Genomic DNA, 17039 nt, shown 5'->3' on the forward strand with positions numbered 1-17039 from the left:
ACTTGAAATCACAGCGCCCCCTGGTGGCAACATGAAGTGACATGTTTTATACTTTGATGAACTGCTCCTGGCTGATTTACAATATACAGCTCAAATCAGCTCAGTCAAGTCATTAGATCATGGTCAGAATTGTGACGTTTCCTCAAACCGTGTAAACATTGATGTGCGGCGAAGGATTTTCCTTCGCCAAAGGACACGATGTTATCATAACTCCACTGTGCATTGTCCTATCACTACAAAACTTCTGTCACATGGTCAGAGTCCAAGCCTGAACAGCTCTATGTGTCAATATTTCCTCAGTGTCATAGCGCCACCTACTGATTCGCCAGGAAACAGGAAGTACTTTGTTAATCCACTCTGCATTATCCAACCGGCTCCAAACTACTGACCTATGATCACAATCCTGAATAGAACAGCTCCATATATGAATATTAGTTCAGGATCATAGCGCCACCTATTGATCAGTGTGAAAATTAAGTTGCGGAAACATTGTCCAATTGACACAAAATTGCTCACGCTACATCAGAGCGCCTACATGAACAGATATATATGTCTGTGCGTAATAATAGTGATGGCGCCACCTACTGGCAAACCTACTGCCGCAGAGCGCAAAACGCATGCAACGTGGAAAAGTGCATGCTCGATCGATGATGTGCGCTTGGTCATCGATCGCTCTCTCCACCGACCGCAACAGGCTTCAACGTGCGGGTGCTCGGGCCCGCAAGTGCTACAACGTAGCCCTAGTTATTATTATTTCCCTTTGGGGGGCTTTTTCAGGGTCTAGACATGCTCAAAAAGTTATGAAACTTTGCAGGAAATTCAAGGTCTGCGGATATTTTAGTATTCTGGAGTAATTGGAATTGGGCGTGGCAAAATGGCTCTACAGCGCCCCCTGGAACCAGCCCCTAGGTTTCCACATAACGGATTTTCATCAAAATCTGGATATAGGTGTATCGTGACCAGTCATGAAAAAAAGTCTCATGGAGCATTATGAAAAACGCAACAGGAAGTCCGCCATTTTGCTTTTAGTGGCCATTTTGGCAATATCCCACATTTTTACTTTTACGTACTTGTCCCAGGGCTTTCATCAGATCAACTTCAAATTCAGATGAGTGTCATCACAACAAGATGGAGATAAAAAATGATTGAGGGATTTTTTTTTTATCACACCGTGTGACCGTGGCATGGCGTTAAAAATTGGTTACACGCCATCAAAACACGGGCATCTGTATCTCGGACATACATGTTCCAATCAAGTCCAAACTAGACATGTAAGACAATAGTCCCCGCCTGATGACATCTATGCATAAATGATGACTTAAAACCGCAGCGCCCCCTGGTGGCAACAGGAAATGTCTTGTTTTTTGCTTGTCTTACACTTGGATGAATTTCTCCTCATCCACTGACCTCAACCATGTCAAACTGTATCAAATGGGTCCCAAGACATTGACAATGAAGACATAAGATTACCGTGACTTTTCGTCAAACGCCATATGAATGGCGTGGCATTAAAGTTCATCAACTCGCCGTGAAACACGAAATTGCTGTAACTTCAGTGTTCATGATTCTATCTCTCTCAAACTACATGTGTGTAACAACAGCCCCCCCCTGAAGATATTCATATGGTTTTAAGAAATGGGCGTGGCAAAAAAACTGACCAGCGCCCCCTATAGGGCAACCCCGGCACTACGATGGCTGACATTTATACAAATCTATCGGGACATGTGTCGTTTCATAACAAACAAAAAAATATCTTGGATAGGTATGCTTGACCAAACAGGGAGGCCGCCATTTTGGATTAAGTGGCCATTTTTTTTCCATATTCCACATTTTTACTTGATGCACTTGTCCCAGGGCTTTCATCAGATTAACTTCAAATTAAGATCAGTGCCATCACAACAAGATGGAGATAAAAAGTGATTAAGAGATTGACCTTTCGTCACACCGTGTGACCGTGGCGTGGCGTCTTGAGTTTGATTAAACGCCATCAAAACACGAGGTTCTGTATCTCGGACATACATTGTCCAATCGAGTCCAAACTAGACATGTAAGACAAGGGTGCCATCCTGAGGACATCTACACAGAAATTATGACTTGAAATCACAGCGCCCCCTGGTGGCAACATGAAGTGACATGTTTTATACTTTGATGAACTGCTCCTGGCTGATTTACAATATACAGCTCAAATCAGCTCAGTCAAGTCATTAGATCATGGTCAGAATTGTGACGTTTCCTCAAACCGTGTAAACATTGATGTGCGGCGAAGGATTTTCCTTCGCCAAAGGACACGATGTTATCATAACTCCACTGTGCATTGTCCTATCACTACAAAACTTCTGTCACATGGTCAGAGTCCAAGCCTGAACAGCTCTATGTGTCAATATTTCCTCAGTGTCATAGCGCCACCTACTGATTCGCCAGGAAACAGGAAGTACTTTGTTAATCCACTCTGCATTATCCAACCGGCTCCAAACTACTGACCTATGATCACAATCCTGAATAGAACAGCTCCATATATGAATATTAGTTCAGGATCATAGCGCCACCTATTGATCAGTGTGAAAATTAAGTTGCGGAAACATTGTCCAATTGACACAAAATTGCTCACGCTACATCAGAGCGCCTACATGAACAGATATATATGTCTGTGCGTAATAATAGTGATGGCGCCACCTACTGGCAAACCTACTGCCGCAGAGCGCAAAACGCATGCAACGTGGAAAAGTGCATGCTCGATCGATGATGTGCGCTTGGTCATCGATCGCTCTCTCCACCGACCGCAACAGGCTTCAACGTGCGGGTGCTCGGGCCCGCAAGTGCTACAACGTAGCCCTAGTTATTATTATTTCCCTTTGGGGGGCTTTTTCAGGGTCTAGACATGCTCAAAAAGTTATGAAACTTTGCAGGAAATTCAAGGTCTGCGGATATTTTAGTATTCTGGAGTAATTGGAATTGGGCGTGGCAAAATGGCTCTACAGCGCCCCCTGGAACCAGCCCCTAGGTTTCCACATAACGGATTTTCATCAAAATCTGGATATAGGTGTATCGTGACCAGTCATGAAAAAAAGTCTCATGGAGCATTATGAAAAACGCAACAGGAAGTCCGCCATTTTGCTTTTAGTGGCCATTTTGGCAATATCCCACATTTTTACTTTTACGTACTTGTCCCAGGGCTTTCATCAGATCAACTTCAAATTCAGATGAGTGTCATCACAACAAGATGGAGATAAAAAATGATTGAGGGATTTTTTTTTTATCACACCGTGTGACCGTGGCATGGCGTTAAAAATTGGTTACACGCCATCAAAACACGGGCATCTGTATCTCGGACATACATGTTCCAATCAAGTCCAAACTAGACATGTAAGACAATAGTCCCCGCCTGATGACATCTATGCATAAATGATGACTTAAAACCGCAGCGCCCCCTGGTGGCAACAGGAAATGTCTTGTTTTTTGCTTGTCTTACACTTGGATGAATTTCTCCTCATCCACTGACCTCAACCATGTCAAACTGTATCAAATGGGTCCCAAGACATTGACAATGAAGACATAAGATTACCGTGACTTTTCGTCAAACGCCATATGAATGGCGTGGCATTAAAGTTCATCAACTCGCCGTGAAACACGAAATTGCTGTAACTTCAGTGTTCATGATTCTATCTCTCTCAAACTACATGTGTGTAACAACAGCCCCCCCCTGAAGATATTCATATGGTTTTAAGAAATGGGCGTGGCAAAAAAACTGACCAGCGCCCCCTATAGGGCAACCCCGGCACTACGATGGCCGACATTTATACAAATCTATCGGGACATGTGTCGTTTCATAACAAACAAAAAAATATCTTGGATAGGTATGCTTGACCAAACAGGGAGGCCGCCATTTTGGATTAAGTGGCCATTTTTTTTCCATATTACACATTTTTACTTGATGCACTTGTCCCAGGGCTTTCATCAGATTAACTTCAAATTAAGATCAGTGCCATCACAACAAGATGGAGATAAAAAGTGATTAAGAGATTGACCTTTCGTCACACCGTGTGACCGTGGCGTGGCGTCTTGAGTTTGATTAAACGCCATCAAAACACGAGGTTCTGTATCTCGGACATACATTGTCCAATCGAGTCCAAACTAGACATGTAAGACAAGGGTGCCATCCTGATGACATCTACACAGAAATTATGACTTGAAATTACAGCGCCCCCTGGTGGCTACAGGAAGTGACATGTTTTATACTTTGATGAACTGCTCCTGGCTGATTTACAATATACAGCTCAAATCAGATCAGTCAAGTCATTAGATCATGGTCAGAATTGTGACGTTTCCTCAAACCGTGTAAACATTGATGTGCGGCGAAGGATTTTCCTTCGCCAAAGGACACGATGTTATCATAACTCCACTGTGCATTGTCCTATCACTACAAAACTTCTGTCACATGGTCAGAGTCCAAGCCTGAACAGCTCTATGTGTCAATATTTCCTCAGTGTCATAGCGCCACCTACTGATTCGCCAGGAAACAGGAAGTACTTTGTTAATCCACTCTGCATTATCCAACCGGCTCCAAACTACTGACCTAAGATCACAATACTGATCTGAACAGCTCCACATATAAATATTAGTTCAGGGTCATAGCGCCACCTACTGATCAGTGTGAAAATTAAGTTGTGTTAACATTGTCCAATTGACACAAAATTGCTCACGCTACATCAGAGCGCCTACATGAACAGATATATATGTCTGTGCGTAATAATAGTGATGGCGCCACCTACTGGCAAACCTACTGCCGCAGAGCGCAAAACGCATGCAACGTGGAGAAGTGCATGCTCGATCGATGATGTGCGCTTGGTCATCGATCGCTCTCTCCACCGACCGCAACAGGCTTCAACGTGCGGGTGCTCGGGCCCGCAAGTGCTACAACGTAGCCCTAGTTATTATTATTATTATTATTATTTCCCTTTGGGGGGCTTTTTCAGGGTCTAGACATGCTCAAAAAGTTATGAAACTTTGCAGGAAATTCAAGGTCTGCGGATATTTTAGTATTCTGGAGTAATTGGAATTGGGCGTGGCAAAATGGCTCTACAGCGCCCCCTGGAACCAGCCCCTAGGTTTCCACATAACGGATTTTCATCAAAATCTGGATATAGGTGTATCGTGACCAGTCATGAAAAAAAGTCTCATGGAGCATTATGAAAAACGCAACAGGAAGTCCGCCATTTTGCTTTTAGTGGCCATTTTGGCAATATCCCACATTTTTACTTTTACGTACTTGTCCCAGGGCTTTCATCAGATCAACTTCAAATTCAGATGAGTGTCATCACAACAAGATGGAGATAAAAAATGATTGAGGGATTTTTTTTTTATCACACCGTGTGACCGTGGCATGGCGTTAAAAATTGGTTACACGCCATCAAAACACGGGCATCTGTATCTCGGACATACATGTTCCAATCAAGTCCAAACTAGACATGTAAGACAATAGTCCCCGCCTGATGACATCTATGCATAAATGATGACTTAAATCCGCAGCGCCCCCTGGTGGCAACAGGAAATGTCTTGTTTTTTGCTTGTCTTACACTTGGATGAATTTCTCCTCATCCACTGACCTCAACCATGTCAAACTGTATCAAATGGGTCCCAAGACATTGACAATGAAGACATAAGATTACCGTGACTTTTCGTCAAACGCCATATGAATGGCGTGGCATTAAAGTTCATCAACTCGCCGTGAAACACGAAATTGCTGTAACTTCAGTGTTCATGATTCTATCTCTCTCAAACTACATGTGTGTAACAACAGCCCCCCCCTGAAGATATTCATATGGTTTTAAGAAATGGGCGTGGCAAAAAAACTGACCAGCGCCCCCTATAGGGCAACCCCGGCACTACGATGGCCGACATTTATACAAATCTATCGGGACATGTGTCGTTTCATAACAAACAAAAAAATATCTTGGATAGGTATGCTTGACCAAACAGGGAGGCCGCCATTTTGGATTAAGTGGCCATTTTTTTTCCATATTCCACATTTTTACTTGATGCACTTGTCCCAGGGCTTTCATCAGATTAACTTCAAATTAAGATCAGTGCCATCACAACAAGATGGAGATAAAAAGTGATTAAGAGATTGACCTTTCGTCACACCGTGTGACCGTGGCGTGGCGTCTTGAGTTTGATTAAACGCCATCAAAACACGAGGTTCTGTATCTCGGACATACATTGTCCAATCGAGTCCAAACTAGACATGTAAGACAAGGGTGCCATCCTGATGACATCTACACAGAAATTATGACTTGAAATTACAGCGCCCCCTGGTGGCTACAGGAAGTGACATGTTTTATACTTTGATGAACTGCTCCTGGCAGATTTACAATATACAGCTCAAATCAGATCAGTCAAGTCATTAGATCATGGTCAGAATTGTGACGTTTCCTCAAACCGTGTAAACATTGATGTGCGGCGAAGGATTTTCCTTCGCCAAAGGACACGATGTTATCATAACTCAACTGTGCATTGTCCTATCACTACAAACTTCTGTCACATGGTCAGAGTCCAAGCCTGAACAGCTCTATGTGTCAATATTTCCTCAGTGTCATAGCGCCACCTACTGATTCGCCAGGAAACAGGAAGTACTTTGTTAATCCACTCTGCATTATCCAACCGGCTCCAAACTACTGACCTATGATCACAATCCTGAATAGAACAGCTCCATATATGAATATTAGTTCAGGATCATAGCGCCACCTATTGATCAGTGTGAAAATTAAGTTGCGGAAACATTGTCCAATTGACACAAAATTGCTCACGCTACATCACAGCGCCTACATGAACAGATATATATGTCTGTGCGTAATAATAGTGATGGCGCCACCTACTGGCAAACCTACTGCCGCAGAGCGCAAAACGCATGCAACGTGGAGAAGTGCATGCTCGATCGATGATGTGCGCTTGGTCATCGATCGCTCTCTCCACCGACCGCAACAGGCTTCAACGTGCGGGTGCTCGGGCCCGCAAGTGCTACAACGTAGCCCTAGTTAGGGCCCGAGCACCGAAATCGGTGGGAGGCCCTATTGAAATTGAAATGATTATTAGGGCCCGAGCACCGAAATCGGTGGGAGGCCCTATTGAAATTGAAATGATTATTATTATTAGGGCCCGAGCACCGAAATCGGTGGGAGGCCCTATTGAAATTGAAATGATTATTATTATTATTATTATTATTTTTCTTAGCTTAAATGAATTGGCTTTTTGAGGGCTTTAATGTGCTCAAAAAGTTGTAGGAGTTTGCAGTAAATTCGAAGGCGGCGTAAAATTACGTATTCTGGAGTATTTTGAAAAGGGCGTGGCAAAATGGCTCAAGAGCGCCACCTACGGAAAAGCCCCTCATTTAGCATTCACCGATCCTCAAGAAAAACAAAGATTATTGTGTATCATGACTAGATGCACAAAAAAGTCCATCAGTGCATTATGAATAACGCAACAGGAAGCCCGCCAGTTTGACTTTAGTGGCCATTTTGGTCATATTCCATATTTTTTCTTTGATGTACTTGTCGTACAGCTTTCATCAGATCAACTTCAAATTTAGACGATCGTCATCACAACAAATTGGAGATCTAAAGTTATTGAAGGATTACGTTTTAGCAAAACCGTCTGACCGTGGTGTGGCGTTAAAGTTTGATGAAACGCCATCAAAACACAAGCTTCCATATTTCAGACATATTTTGTCCAATTGAGTCCAAACTAGACACATTCGACAAGAGTCGCCACCAGAAGACATGGGTGCAGAAATTGTGACTTACAATCACAGCGCCCCCTGGTGGTAACGCGAAATGTCTTGTTTTGGTACGTGTTATGTTTTTATGTACTTCTCAGACAGCTTTCATCAGATCAACTTAAAAATTAGATGAGACTCTACAAAACAAGATGAAGATCTAAAGTTATCAGAATTTAAACTTTTCATCATACCGTGTGACCGTGGTGAGGTCTTAAAGTTCGACTAAACGCCAATATAAGCGAGCTTCTGTAACTTAGACATATTTTGTCCAATCGACTCCAAACTACACATATAAGACAAGAGTCGCGACCGGAAGACATATACCTAGAAATCATGACTTAAAAGGAAAGCGCCCCCTGGTGGCATCAGGAAATGTCTTGTTTTGGTCATCTTACTCTTTGATGTATTTCCCTCCAGCCACTTTACTAAACCATGTCAAACTGTGTCAAATTGGTCTCAAGATATTGATAATGTAGGCATAACATTATTGTGACTTTTCATCATGCAGATTGTTAATGGCGTGGCATCAAAGTTCATCAGCTCACCATGACCAATGAATCCCATTTTAACAGAGTTACCCTGAACGCAGCATGAGACCGCTTTCGGTTTGTTACGTCTCACACTTGGATGAATTTCTCCTCATTCACTTTGCTAAACCATGTCAAACTGTGTCACATGGGTCTCAATATATTGATAATGTAGGCATAACATTGCTGTGAGTTTTCATCATGCGGATTATTCATAGCTTTGCAGCAGACTTCTTCAACTCGCCATGACAAACGAAGCTGCATTTAACACAGCTGCAAGTGAACGCCTCATGAGACTCTGAAAGAAGTTACGTCGTCACAAGCTGCGGAGCTGTGTATCACGAAGAACCGGAGAACGGTTGGCGAGTCTGGATGAGAGGACGGCGGCGGAGTCACTGTGGACGTTGTTCGCTCAGCAGGTTAGAGTGTGGGACTCAAAGGTTTTTGTCCCCTCTCCCGTTGTGTCTTTTCCTGTGTGAACTCTGCCGCTCTCAACAGCAGCACTGGCTATGAGCTAGCTCCTGCTAGCTCCAACGAAGCATCTCTCAACTGCTACGTAAGTTAAACAGACACTTCTGACTGACTGTGATGATAAGCAAAAGAGACACTGTGGATGTGTGATGTGTTGTACTGCATTTGTTTGATCTGTTTACTAATACTAGCTCTAATAAATACTGTATAAATTATATTTTGCTCCTGAATTGAACTGTGTTAAAGGGGTTCACATGGAAAATATATGTTCAATTATGTAAAGGGTGATTTTTGTTACTATTATACTAATGGAGATTTAGCACTTGCTACACATTGTAAGAGCAGCTGTTCAAAGGAGCACTACGTCTTTTAAGGCTCTTTATTCAGAGTCACGGTGTTGATGTCCTGTCACGTGTTACAGTGAAAAATAACCGTGTCTCCCACCTTCAGTATTTAAATCGTTAATCTCAGACTGACTTCACTGAATTCTTTTGTTAAATATGAGTAAGTCATAGCCTTGTACCTTTACTAGAACAGACAGTGTCATACAGAGTTGTGGGCTTATATGCACTACCTATTTCCTAATCTGAAATGATTATGCTCTGATTAACTTTGAACTAATATTTTATTTTTACCATTTAAAAGTCTGTTAATTACTTAACCTGGCCCATGTATGACTTTACATATCTGTGTATTGGTTTCATGTTCCTCTAGAAGGTCCAACTTGACACACAACTTGAATCCAACCAGACTGAACACTGACTCCAGGTACAGCCCTGATTTCATTACTTAAAAACAATCAAAGTATTGCACATAATACATAATGTATTAAATTATAATGCAATACTTTTAATGTGAAATAGCTCCATTAAAAACATACATTGTCATGGTAGTGCACGTTTTAATCCAAAAGCATATTCAAATACACAGTTGAATATCCACAGAAAATAAGATTACACACTTTGTTCATATGTAACTCTTCCTCTACAATAATGACGATCACTTTCATGTTTCCTATCATTTTATTAGGGACAGACGAGCCTGAAGGACACAGCTGTGATGACCATGTTCTGTCTCTTATGGCAAAGCAGAAATATAAAACACTGGGTTCTTATCTAAAGTGTTTCAAATCAGATCTCCACCATGTTGCTGCTGAGGACATCAGGTGCTGCAGTTCTTCATCTATGAAGAGAAAAAACGCACTGTTAAAGAATGTTTTGTGTTGTGTATAAAGCACAACAGATTTCAGATAGAACTGTTGTACTGTGGTCTTGGTTTATATCCTCATGGTGAAATGTACATATTTTAAGTCCCTTCTGATAAAAGTGCTGAAAGAAATACAACATTGTACAAATACATAAAATGTCTTTCTACCTCATCAGTACTATTCAAGGTGATAATCTCCCACAGACCTATTGATAACAGTCCAAATCAAGTCTTTCCACTTCTCTCAGTGTGAAAACATAATTCTATAATTAATTTGAGAACTGTTTACAACACTGATGTGTGGAGATTAAAATCATACCTAAACTGTCTAATTCACTGTAAAACTCCATGACATTCGCAGGCCATCTGTAGTTAAGGGAGCAACGCATGGAGTGATGTGTAGATTACTAGTTTGATGATGCATGAGGAGAGGCGGTGGTCGAGTGGCAGAAACTTGGACTATGGGCAGAGAAGGTCTCTGGTTCGTCTTTGGTTCGACTCCATGGAGAGACAACAAAAGTCGAACCTGGATTGATCTGTCCAAAAATCCAAGAGTCTCCCTACCCTCTCTAGTGCCCATGAGCAAGGCACCTCACTCCCCCAACATCTGCTCCCCCGAGCGCCGTACATGGTCGCTCACTGCTCTGTGTGTCCTGCACCAGATGGGTAAAAAGCAGCGATTCAATTTCCCTACCTGCATGAGTGTGCCTTTGCATGTCTGTGCATGTGTTTGGGATGAATAAATGGATTTTAATCTTAATCTTTTAATCTTAATCAGTTGTCTTCCAGTTGACCAGCATGAAGCTGCAGATCTCCACCATGTTGCTGCTGGGGACATCAGGAGCTGCATTAATGAGGAGCAGAAGCGTACTGTTATGAATGTTTTGTGTTGTTTATGAAGCACTACTTATTTCAGCTAGAACCGATGTACTAGGGTCTGGGTTTGTATCCTAATGGTTAAATGCACATACTTTAAATCGCTTTTGATAAAACGTGACAAAGAAATACAACATTGTACACATAGATAAAATGTCTTTCTACCTCATCTGTAATATTCAAGGTGATGATCTCCCACAGAGCTGTTGATAACAGTCCACATCAAGTCTCTCCACTTCCCTCAGTGTGAAAACATAATTATATAATTAATTGGAGAAGTGTTTACAACACTGATATGTGGACATTATAATGTTATCACTACTGTCTAATTCACTCTACAACTCCATGACAGACTAAATAAACAATGTGAAAATAGTAATGGCGGATATACCATCCTGTATCAGAATATTGGTGAAACAGTTACTATCACATGAAACGTACACGTGTAGCGTATTGATAGTAACTCATTAAAAAAAATAATGTCACAACCAAAACAAGACTGTCGAGTTATCTTGCTTCAATCTGTTCATTAGACGTGATAAATAAACGGTAACTTTTATAACAATTACATATTACAGAAAACTTGAGGAATGTAAGCATATGATGATAGATAAAGCAATAGGTTATGTTGGATAGTTTCAAGGTTACTTACCTCTAGTTCAGCACCAGCGGCTGGCCAGAAGAAGTGGAGCGATCTTCCTTGCCGCACAGGGCAAACGCAGGCAATGTGGAGACGAGCGCTTGGTCATCGAACGTTCTCTCTTCCCCGACCGCAACAGACTTGAAATTGCCTGTGCTCGGGCCCGTTAGTGCTACAACGTAGCCCTAGTTATTATTATTATTTTTCTTAGCTTAAATGAATTGGCTTTTTGAGGGCTTTAATGTGCTCAAAAAGTTGTAGGAGTTTGCAGGAAATTCGAAGGCGGCGTAAAATTACGTATTCTGGAGTATTTTGAAAAGGGCGTGGCAAAATGGCTCAAGAGCGCCACCTACGGAAAAGCCCCTCATTTAGCATTCACCGATCCTCAAAAAAAACAAAGATTATTGTGTATCATGACTAGATGCACAAAAAAGTCCATCAGTGCATTATGAATAACGCAACAGGAAGCCCGCCAGTTTGACTTTAGTGGCCATTTTGGTCATATTCCATATTTTTTCTTTGATGTACTTGTCGTACAGCTTTCATCAGATCAACTTCAAATTTAGACGATCGTCATCACAACAAATTGGAGATCTAAAGTTATTGAAGGATTACGTTTTAGCAAAACCGTCTGACCGTGGTGTGGCGTTAAAGTTTGATGAAACGCCATCAAAACACAAGCTTCCATATTTCAGACATATTTTGTCCAATTGAGTCCAAACTAGACACATACGACAAGAGTCGCCACCAGAAGACATCGGTGCAGAAATTGTGACTTACAATCACAGCGCCCCCTGGTGGTAACACGAAATGTCTTGTTTTGGTACGTGTTATGTTTTTATGTACTACTCAGACAGCTTTCATCAGATCAACTTAAAAATTAGATGAGACTCTACAAAACAAGATGAAGATCTAAAGTTATCAGAATTTAAACTTTTCATCATACCGTGTGACCGTGGTGAGGTCTCAAAGTTCGACTAAACGCCAATATAAGCGAGCTTCTGTAACTTAGACATATTTTGTCCAATCGACTCCAAACTACACATATAAGACAAGAGTCGCGACCGGAAGACATCTACCTAGAAATCATGACTTAAAAGGAAAGCGCCCCCTGGTGGCATCAGGAAATGTCTTGTTTTGGTCATCTTACTCTTTGATGTATTTCCCTCCAGCCACTTTACTAAACCATGTCAAACTGTGTCAAATTGGTCTCAAGATATTGATAATGTAGGCATAACATTATTGTGACTTTTCATCATGCAGATTGTTAATGGCGTGGCATCAAAGTTCATCAGCTCACCATGACCAATGAAACCCATTTTAACAGAGTTACCCTGAACGCAGCATGAGACCGCTTTCGGTTTGTTACGTCTCACACTTGGATGTATTTCTCCTCATTCACTTTGCTAAACCATGTCAAACTGTGTCACATGGGTCTCAATATATTGATAATGTAGGCATAACATTGCTGTGAGTTTTCATCATGCGGATTATTCATAGCTTTGCAGCAGACTTCTTCAACTCGCCATGACAAACGAAGCTGCATTTAACACAGCTGCAAGTGAACGCCTCATGAGACTCTGAAAAAAGTTTCGTCGTCACAAGCTGCGGAGCTGTGTATCACGAAGAACCGGAGAACGGTTGGCGAGTCTGGATGAGAGGACGGCGGCGGAGTCACTGTGGACGTTGTTCGCTCAGCAGGTTAGAGTGTGGGACGCACTCAAAGCTTTTTTCCCCCGTCCGTCGTGTCTTTTCCTGTGTGAACTCTGCCGCTCTCAACAGCAGCACTGGCTATGAGCTAGCTCCTGCTAGCTCCAACGAAGCATCTCTCAACTGCTACGTAAGTTAAACGGACACTTCTGACTGACTGTGATGATAAGCAAAAGAGACACTGTGGATGTGTGATGTGTTGTACTGCATTTGTTTGATCTGTTTACTAATACTAGCTCTAATAAATACTGTATAAATTATATTGTGCTCCTGAATTGAACTGTGTTAAAGGGGTTCACATGGAAAATATATGTTCAATTATGTAAAGGGTGATTTTTGTTACTATTATACTAATGGAGATTTAGCACTTGCTACACATTGTAAGAGCAGCTGTTCAAAGGAGCACTACGTCTTTTAAGGCTCTTTATTCAGAGTCACGGTGTTGATGTCCTGTCACGTGTTACAGTGAAAAATAACCGTGTCTCCCACCTTCAGTATTTAAATCGTTAATCTCAGACAGACTTCACTGAATTCTTTTGTTAAATATGAGTAAGTCATAGCCTTGTAACTTTACTAGAACAGACAGTGTCATACAGAGTTGTGGGCTTATATGCACTACCTATTTCCTAATCTGAAATGATTATGCTCTGATTAACTTTGAACTAATATTTTATTTTTACCATTTAAAAGTCTGTTAATTACTTAACCTGGCCCATGTATGACTTTACATATCTGTGTATTGGTTTCATGTTCCTCTAGAAGGTCCAACTTGACACACAACTTGAATCCAACCAGACTGAACACTGACTCCAGGTACAGACCTGATTTCATTACTTAAAAACAATCAAAGTATTGCACATAATACATAATGTATTAAATTATAATGCAATACTTTTAATGTGAAATAGCTCCATTAAAAACATTCATTGTCATGGTAGTGCACGTTTTAATCCAAAAGCATATTCAAATACACAGTTGAATATCCACAGAAAATAAGATTACACACTTTGTTCATATGTAACTCTTCCTCTACAATAATGACGATCACTTTCATGTTTCCTATCATTTTATTAGGGACAGACGAGCCTGAAGGACACAGCTGTGATGACCATGTTCTGTCTCTTATGGCAAAGCAGAAATATAAAACACTGGGTTCTTATCTAAAGTGTATCAAATCAGATCTCCACCATGTTGCTGCTGAGGACATCAGGTGCTGCAGTTCTTCATCTATGAAGAGAAAAAACGCACTGTTAAAGAATGTTTTGTGTTGTGTATAAAGCACAACAGATTTCAGATAGAACTGTTGTACTGTGGTCTTGGTTTATATCCTCATGGTGAAATGTACATATTTTAAGTCCCTTCTGATAAAAGTGCTGAAAGAAATACAACATTGTACAAATACATAAAATGTCTTTCTACCTCATCAGTACTATTCAAGGTGATAATCTCCCACAGACCTATTGATAACAGTCCAAATCAAGTCTTTCCACTTCTCTCAGTGTGAAAACATAATTCTATAATTAATTTGAGAACTGTTTACAACACTGATGTGTGGAGATTAAAATCATACCTAAACTGTCTAATTCACTGTAAAACTCCATGACATTCGCAGGCCATCTGTAGTTAAGGGAGCAACGCATGGAGTGATGTGTAGATTACTAGTTTGATGATGCATGAGGAGAGGCGGTGGTCGAGTGGCAGAAACTTGGACTATGGGCAGAGAAGGTCTCTGGTTCGTCTTTGGTTCGACTCCATGGAGAGACAACAAAAGTCGAACCTGGATTGATCTGTCCAAAAATCCAAGAGTCTCCCTACCCTCTCTAGTGCCCATGAGCAAGGCACCTCACTCCCCCAACATCTGCTCCCCCGAGCGCCGTACATGGTCGCTCACTGCTCTGTGTGTCCTGCACCAGATGGGTAAAAAGCAGCGATTAAATGTCCCTACCTGCATGAGTGTGCCTTTGCATGTCTGTGCATGTGTTTGGGATGAATAAATGGATTTTAATCTTAATCAGTTGTCTTCCATTTGACCAGCATGAAGCTGCAGATCTCCACCATGTTGCTGCTGGGGACATCAGGAGCTGCATTAATGAGGAGCAGAAGCGTACTGTTATGAATGTTTTGTGTTGTTTATGAAGCACTACATATTTCAGCTAGAACCGATGTACTAGGGTCAGGGTTTGTATCCTAATGGTTAAATGCACATACTTTAAATCGCTTTTGATAAAACGTGACAAAGAAATACAACATTGTACACATAGATAAAATGTCTTTCTACCTCATCTGTAATATTCAAGGTGATGATCTCCCACAGAGCTGTTGATAACAGTCCACATCAAGTCTCTCCACTTCCCTCAGTGTGAAAACATAATTATATAATTAATTGGAGAAGTGTTTACAACACTGATGTGTGGACATTATAATCTTATCACTACTGTCTAATTCACTCTACAACTCCATGACAGACTAATAAATAAACGATGTGAAAATAGTAATGGCGGATATACCATCCTGTATCAGAATATTGGTGAAACAGTTACTAGCACATGAAACGTACACGTGTAGCGTATTGATAGTAACTCATTAAAAAAAATAATGTCACAACCAAAACAAGACTGTGGAGTTATCTTGCTTCAATCTGTTCATTAGACGTGATAAATAAACGGTAACTTTTATAACAATTACATATTACCAAAAACTTGAGGCATGTAAGCATATGATGATAGATAAAGCAATAGGTTATGTTGGATAGTTTGAAGGTTACTTACCTCTAGTTCAGCACCAGCGGCTGGCCAGAAGAAGTGGAGCGATCTTCCTTGCCGCACAGGGCAAACGCAGGCAATGTGGAGACGAGCGCTTGGTCATCGAACGTTCTCTCTTCCCCGACCGCAACAGACTTGAAATTGCCTGTGCTCGGGCCCGTTAGTGCTACAACGTAGCCCTAGTTATTATTATTAGGGCCCGAGCACCGAAATCGGTGAGAGGACCTATTGAAATTGAAAAGATTATTAGGGCCCGAGCACCGAAATCGGTGGGAGGCCCTATTGAAATTGAAATGATTATTATTATTATTAGGGCCCGAGCACCGAAATCGGTGGGAGGCCCTATTGAAATTGATATGATTATTATTATTATTATTATTATTATTTTTCTTAGCTTAAATGAATTGGCTTTTTGAGGGCTTTAATGTGCTCAAAAAGTTGTAGGAGTTTGCAGTAAATTCGAAGGCGGCGTAAAATTACGTATTCTGGAGTATTTTGAAAAGGGCGTGGCAAAATGGCTAAAGAGCGCCACCTACGGAAAAGCCCCTCATTTAGCATTCACCGATCCTCAAAAAAAACAAAGATTATTGTGTATCATGACTAGATGCACAAAAAAGTCCATCAGTGCATTATGAATAACGCAACAGGAAGCCCGCCAGTTTGACTTTAGTGGCCATTTTGGTCATATTCCATATTTTTTCTTTGATGTACTTGTCGTACAGCTTTCATCAGATCAACTTCAAATTTAGACGATCGTCATCACAACAAATTGGAGATCTAAAGTTATTGAAGGATTACGTTTTAGCAAAACCGTCTGACCGTGGTGTGGCGTTAAAGTTTGATTAAACGCCATCAAAACACGGGCTTCTATATCTCAGACTTATTTTGTCCTATCGAGTCCAAACTACACACATAAGACAAGAGTAGAGATATGAAGACATCTATACAGAAATCGTGACTTAAAGTGACAGCGCCCCCTGGTGACAGCAGGAAAGGTCTTGTTTTTGTCACGTTTTATGTTTTTATATACTAGTCGTACAGCTTTTATCAAATCAACTTAATATTTAGACGACTGT

General features: G+C 41.2%; 1 long non-coding RNA gene across 1 annotated transcript; it reads right to left on the bottom strand.

Moving 5' to 3' along the window:
* Nucleotides 1–14249: 14249 nt before the first annotated feature.
* Nucleotides 14250–15824, bottom strand: LOC133968745 (uncharacterized). The gene is made up of 2 exons (XR_009924138.1): nt 15480–15824; nt 14250–14428 (listed from the first exon to the last, which is right to left on the bottom strand). It is a non-coding gene; the product is annotated as an uncharacterized LOC133968745 (long non-coding RNA).
* Nucleotides 15825–17039: the final 1215 nt, after the last annotated feature.

Source organism: Platichthys flesus, chromosome 14 (assembly GCF_949316205.1).
Source record: "Platichthys flesus chromosome 14, fPlaFle2.1, whole genome shotgun sequence".
Lineage (NCBI taxonomy): Eukaryota > Metazoa > Chordata > Actinopteri > Pleuronectiformes > Pleuronectidae > Platichthys > Platichthys flesus.